General features: G+C 45.1%; 1 long non-coding RNA gene across 2 annotated transcripts; it reads left to right on the top strand.

Annotated features, from left to right (window-relative positions):
• Positions 1 to 2,357: 2,357 nt before the first annotated feature.
• Positions 2,358 to 6,672, top strand: LOC141511797 (uncharacterized). 2 transcript variants are annotated; one of them, XR_012475412.1, is made up of 4 exons: positions 2,358 to 2,908; positions 3,317 to 3,560; positions 5,488 to 5,641; positions 6,499 to 6,672. It is a non-coding gene; the product is annotated as an uncharacterized LOC141511797 (long non-coding RNA). The 2 variants fall into 2 exon arrangements; XR_012475411.1 differs by lacking the exon at positions 6,499 to 6,672 and having other exon boundaries at positions 5,488 to 5,784.
• Positions 6,673 to 6,873: the final 201 nt, after the last annotated feature.

The raw sequence follows: 6,873 nt of genomic DNA, 5'->3' as shown, positions 1-6,873 counted from the left end.
TGTTCAAGCCTCAGGGACCTACAGACAAGGCCAAGGTCTCCACGCCATCCAGGATCATCTCCAGTCATTCTGATTCCTATCTGATCACTGATCCCAAGATGTCTCCGGAGGAGAAAGACTTAGCATAGCAGCCTCTTCACTTCAATTCAGTTCTCTTGCAAATCACGATGTCACCTTCCTGATGTCATAGCTCTCTTCAAGAATGAAGGTCAAGGGGCGGCTAGGCCTGGAATCAGGAGGACCTGAGTTCAAATCCAGAACCTAAGACACTTAATAATTATCTAATTGTGTGACCTTGGGCAAGTCACTTAACCTCATTGCTTTGCAAAAGTTTAAAAAAAAAGAATGAAGGAGAAACAAAAATCTGTGACCCAAAGACAGTTATCTGGGCACACACCCCTCCTAGGAGCTCTCCAAGATACCTTTGGTTCTAGCCCTAGAGTTTTCTTCTGACTACTTTCTATCCACTCTGATCCCTTAAACCCACCTCAACCTCTGAACACTACCTTGTTGTGTGACAAACACAAGTGATTTCATTTAACCTCTCTGAGCTTCATCTGTAAAATAAGGATGAACACCTGTCAGCTGTTAAAGCAAAGCAATGTGCTGCCAAACTGATAAGCGGTCACAGGATATGAACAGACAGTTTTCAGATGAAGAAATTAAAGCTATCTAGTGTCATATGAAGAATCATTATTGATAAGAGAAATGCAAAGCTCTGAGGTATCATCTCACACCTATGAAACTGAGGAATATGACAGAAAGGGGAAATGATGACTGTTGGAGGAGATGTGGGAAAAGTAGGACATTAATGCACTGTTGGTGGAGTCGTGAACCACACAACCATTCTGGGGAGCAATTTGGAACTAAGTCCAAAGGATTATAAAATCATGTATACCCTTGGATCCAGCAACACCGCTGCTAGGTCTATATCCCAAATCGATCCAAAAAAAGGGGGGAAGACCCACACATACAAGAATAGTTATAGCAGAACCTTTTGTGATGGCAAAGAATTGGAAATTGAGGGATGCCCATCCATTGGGGAAATGACTGAACAGGTTGTGGGATAGGAATGGAATGGAATATTATTATTTAATAAGAAATGTTGAGCAAGTGGATTTCGGGAAAGCATGCAAAGACTTGCACAAACTGATGCTAAGTAAAGTGAGTAGAACCAGAAGAACACTGTACACAATCACAGACATAGCTCTTCTGTCATACAGTGATCAGAGATAATTCCCAAAGATTTGTGATAGAAAATGCCTTCCACATCCAGAGAGAACTGTGCAATCGGAATGCAGTTCAGATCTTACTATTTTCATTTTTTTAAAATAGTTGTTTTATGTGTTTTCTTTCTCCTGGTCTTTCCTCTTTGTTCTTGCAATTCATCTTTCACAGCATGATTAATATGTAGACATGTAATGAATGTGCATGTATAATCCATATCAGACTCCTTGCTGTCTTGGGGAGGGGGAGGGAAGAGAGGGAGAAAATTTTACAAAAATGAATGTTGAAAATTATCTTTACATGTATTTGAAAAAATAAATTAATAAAAACAATTTTTAAATGTATTGCAGGGACATGAATGCTGACTGATTACTCCAGTTCCAAACCAGGTGACCAGAGATTTCTAACCTCATTTTTAAATAAGGTTCCCCCAGGGTCAATCAAGGCCCATCCTAAACGATGTGGGACTTGTCTGGATGGCTCCTGACCCCAAAGAAGAACGACTCTTCCCAGAGTACCTCCAAAGCAATAAAAGGAGTTGCCCACTGAAGAGTACCTTGGGTAATTCTTCCAATACACAGTTCATTCTCAGTAGATCCAAAAGCCCCCTAAGGGAGCATATAGGGTTTGTGATGCTCCACTCACATTCCTATGGGAGTGTCTGCTACCTTGCCTCCTTCTGCCCAAAGTGGAAAGGAGGGAGCCAACAGAAATGTCATGCAAAATTTTTTCCATCACCTCAAATAGGAGTTTAATTCCATCAGACAAAGAGATTACACAGACCTTGTCTCTTTTTTTTAAGGATTCCTCCAGAATTGAATTTGAAATCAAATCAAGGGATCTGAGTTCAAATCTTGACTTCCATTTATGATCTAGGTGACCATGAGCCAGACCTTCTCCTCTCTGGGCCTCAGTTTTCTCCATGGTAAAATGAGGGGGTCAGATTCAATGGCCTCTGAGATCTGTAAGCTCCAGTGCTGAGAGGGAGCTCTGCACTCAGGAGCCAGTAGGTACTGGGGTGGGAAATGACTGCCCTAAGTGGGGTCTAGGACCCAGGCCTCTTGCCTCATAATGGGAGGCATTGCAGCACTTTGCCCTCTCCCCTGCCTAGGAACCTGGCAGCCTATCACACTAGCATGGGGTGGCTGGAGAGGAGACTGCATGTGCCCATAGACCAGCAGGGAGGGTCAAGGGGTTCAGTGAAGAATGTGCCAGCCCCCTGATGCCCCTCATCTTCTTCCAGACTGGATCCTTACATATCTGGTACCTAGGAGGGGCATCAGCTGCTGGGATAGCCCAGTTGAACAGAAGCCTCAACTCCTCCTGGATACCAGCAACCCTCAAGCTCAGGGCCCCTGTGCCTCACTTTGCTCAGGGTCCAAGAGCTCCAACCTGTCTCTTCCCTCAGCCCCAATCACCACCCAACCTGTCTCCAGGTTCTCTCCAAACAAACCCACCAGTCTTTTCCTCTCTCTCCTTCCTTCTGGCCAAAGTCCGGGAGGGGATTAGGATGGACTATGCCCCATCAATAGACAAACCTGAAAATTAGATGATTTTTAAATCCTTACAATTTATAAACAAGCCCCCTCAGGCAGAAGAAAGGAAATAAATTGAACTCATCCATGCATGAATATCAGTGAGTAGAGGAATCGGAGAGACTGACTTGGAAGAGGAACAAAGGGTAGGACTGAGTTTTATTTGTTTTGGTCACCCCAGAGGATTTAGTGGAGGTAGAAGGATGGATATAGATCCTGTAGGAACCTCCGCTGGAAGGTCCAACCCCTTTGTGTTACAGATAAGGACAGTGAGGCCCACATAGGTCAAGAAACTTGGCCAAGGTCACCTTAAACTATGTCAGAATGCTGTAGGAGACCTCAGTGAGATTGAGGGATATACAGAGTAGAGAACGGGTTAGATAGAAAGGGTAAAAAAAGAAACTCTGGTGGAGAACTTGAAGCACGGCCACTCTTCTTTCTGGGAAGGATGAAGGGATTAGACCTTAAATTGGTTCTTCAGTAGACCTGACATGTCCAAAAGGAAGCCCATCATCTTTCCCTAAACCCTCTCCCTACCTTCCCCGGTACTGTAGATGGCATCCTCATCCTACAAGTCCATCGGCTCCCAACCCAGGAAGCATCCTGGTCTCCTCATGCTCAACGTACCCTCTCCACATCCAAGCACCGATCTGCAAATTTATGTCTTCTATGTCCCCTTCTGTGCTCTGCTCTCCGTCTACCACCACCCTGAGGCAGACCTTCCTCACCACCCGCCTGGATCACTGCAATAACCTGCCTAGGCGTTATTGTTGAAGCCGATAATGTCACGACTTGCAAGTGAGTTGGGTTCAAGTGAGGGAGCACAGTGTGCAGTGACCAGCCTCACTCTTTCCTCTGGAGTCATCTAGCTCCAGTGGCAAGATGTGGAGGACGACCAGAGAGGCCTCAGATACAGTAGGGAGCCTTTTAAACTAAGGCCTTTCCAGGGCTCCCTTTCACTGATTCAGCCATTAGACTAGATTGACTGATTCAATGATTAGGCTAGATAAGAAATGTGGTAGAGAATGGTCTCTTTTACCTGGGGGGGGGGGCGGTGAGGGGGGTAAAGGGGGTGGAGGGAGGCAGAGAAATCAGTCTGGGAAGGAAAGACTTTCAGGGTTTCTGGCCAAAACAATTTCCATTTACCATTCCTCTGAGCAATGGAGGCCTAATGACCCCAGGGGCTTCTAACCTGTAAATGGGAGGGAGGGGAGAAAACTAGATTGAAGCCTGATTCGGTGGAAAGAACATCAGCTCTGGAGTTCTGGAATTAAGAGGACCTGGGTTGCCATTCCAAGTCACCTTAGTTTCCATATGTGTTAGAAGAAGGGGGGGGTAAGGGGTTGATAAGGAAGGAAAGGAGAGAGGGATGAGGGGCACAGGCCAAGGCTGAGGGGGGTTGGCCCATGAAAGGAAGAAGCAGGGCTGGGAGCTGTCCATCGCCCTCCCTCCCTCTGCCATCCTCTCCACAGGGCCCTGGCGAGGAATAATAAAGCCCACGGCTCTGTCCCTTTCATTACCTGAGCTGGCCTCTCGGCTGACAAAAGCCCAGCCTCCATTCTGACTCAGAAGAGCCCCCAGCTCCCAGCTCCCTCCTGCAAACAGACTTCAATGGTTTCTATTAACGCCTCCAAGAAGGGGCAATTACCTTCTTTGTCCTGAAGTCACACACAGCCCAGGGAGGTGGGGAGAGGCCGCCAGCCGGCAGAGAAAGAGCCCTAGCGAGGCCAGAAATCTGGGAGTCTAAGCCAACCTTCTCTTTCTTTCTCTTCATCAAAAACACATCCCCATCTCCCTGGGCCTGGCCCAGTCTAGGGAGCTTCAGGCTAAGTCCTTAGACATGGCAGCATAGGAGGCTGACTAGCCAGTCACCAGTTACTGCTTTGAAATGATTCCAGTCCAAATCAATAAAATCTTTGAGTTTCCAATTTCACTTCTTTTGAAAATGGAAAACTTCCAGAGGGAGGGAGAGGGGTGAGGAGTAAGACAGCACTTGAAAAAAATCTTTACATCATCAATGGGGGGGGGGGCACCAGGAGCTGAGAGAAAATATAAGAACTGGGAAAGATTTTAGAATATAGAATAGATGTTCTATAGAGAACCTATTGCACAGGAGGGCTTAAGCCACTGGGGCTGGGAAGGACCTGTGAAGAGAGAATATTGGAGCTTAGAGGTCCTTAGAACAGAGAGCGCCAGAGCTGGGAAGGGACTGGAACAGGAAATGTCAGAGCTGCGAGAGGCCTTATGAGGTGTATAGAAAATATAATCATTCTCTTTCAAGGTTTGCAAAGCATTTTCCATCCATTAATACCTTAATGACAACCCTGTGAGATGGGCTAGTGGAGAGAGAGCTGATCCTGGACCTCAGATCTGCTTGAGTCCATGTCTTGCCTGGGATTCATCGTGTTCCAGGTGTCCTGAACTAGGCCTCCCTTGCCTGCAATTGTGCTTAGCAAAATTGCTGTAGGCAAGTCTCTAAGACTAGGAAGGTGTCAACCTGCACAGTAGGAGTTTCTTCACTTGGGAATCCCTATCAACACTCATTGTGGAACCAGCCACAAGTCACTTCCCTTCTTTGAGACTCAATTTCCTCTTCTGTAAAAATGAGCCTCATAATAGCACCTTGGTGGCTGTGAGGTTCAGATACAGGTAAAGTGCTTTGCAAATATCAAGTTCTATTTAAAAGGTAGCTATTATTCATAATCATAATTTTTTCTGTCCCTAGAGCCCAGTGAGTGGCGTGTTGCAGGTGCTGAATAATGGCTGTTTCACCTCTTATCCTGGAAGTTCTGGAAGGAAAGGGATGGGTCCAGTTTGTCTTTGTTATCCTTAGCATCTCAAGCAGAGCCTGGGATAGAGCAGGCACCTGAGAAATGATGGTGGGTTAACATGACTAATATGAAAGCATGCTTCCATGATTGTATGTGTATTATCTATATCAGATTGCTTGCTGTCTTGGGGAAGGGGGATGAGAGAGAGAGAGGGAGAAAAATTTTGAAACCCCAAATCTTATTAAAAAATTGAATGTTAAAAACTATCTTTACATGTAATTGAAAAAATAAAATACTATTTACAAAAAATAAATAAGACATGAAGAGGAAGAAAGAAATGATGGTGGGTTGGTGGGTTGTTATATTATTTATATCAGTATATCATTAATAATAATAGCGATATGGTAATAATTTAATGCCTCCCAGAGTACTTTAATGCTTTCAAAGCTCTCTCCTCATGATGACCCTAAGAGATAAGTAGTGGTGGAAGGCTCCTTACCCCCATTTTCTAGCTGAGACAATTTCCCCAAGGTCATACTGCTGGGTGGACAATGTTGAGGATTCCCACATTTCACCTCATGTTGAGAGAGGTCCATTAACTCAGAGACCAGCCAGCTGGTCTTAACAAGAAGACAGGAGGTGATCTAGAACCAAGTTCTAGAGCTCCCCAAAAAGAGATGATCGCCACCATGGGAGACCAAGCCTAGGATCCTTGAATGGGCTGAGGCATTCAAGAATGGATGTCCAGGGAGTGACTAGGTGGCACAGTGGATAGAGTACTGGCCCAGGAGTCAGGAGTACCCAAGTTCAAATCTGGCCTCAGACACTTAATAATTACCTAGCTGTGTGACACTTAACCCCACTGCCTTGTAAAAACCTAAAAAAAAAAAAAAAAAAAAGAATGGATGCCCAGCTGATCTAAAGGCATCCTGGGATTAATATCACTGTACCATTCATTCCCTCAGGTCAAGGAATGTCCAGCTAAGGCCTTTTTCTAGCTTAAGCAAAGAAGAGTGTGGATCTCCTCCCAGGGCAGATCCTTGTGGTAATGGGACCCTGTGCATAGAAAGGTCAGTCCCCTGGCAACTTTGAGAGCATTGCTGAAATTCCAGACTGAGCACATTAATCACAATTTTTAATAATTGATCATGAGAAGATATTTCTATAGTCATTTAAATTCTGCAAAGTACTTCCCATCCATTACCCTGCCTGATCATTATAGAGTTTCTGTAGGGTCAATTATGAACATGTAATCCCATTTTATAGATGGGAAAGTTCAGCTAAAGTCCTTTTCAGAGGCTTGGTTGTGATGTGGGTGTGACCCTGGTTTCTCAAAGGCA

This window comes from Macrotis lagotis, chromosome 2 (genome assembly GCF_037893015.1).
Source record: "Macrotis lagotis isolate mMagLag1 chromosome 2, bilby.v1.9.chrom.fasta, whole genome shotgun sequence".
Lineage (NCBI taxonomy): Eukaryota > Metazoa > Chordata > Mammalia > Peramelemorphia > Peramelidae > Macrotis > Macrotis lagotis.
Note: the sequence above shows the minus strand (reverse complement) of the source record. Positions and strands in the feature narration are given on the sequence as shown.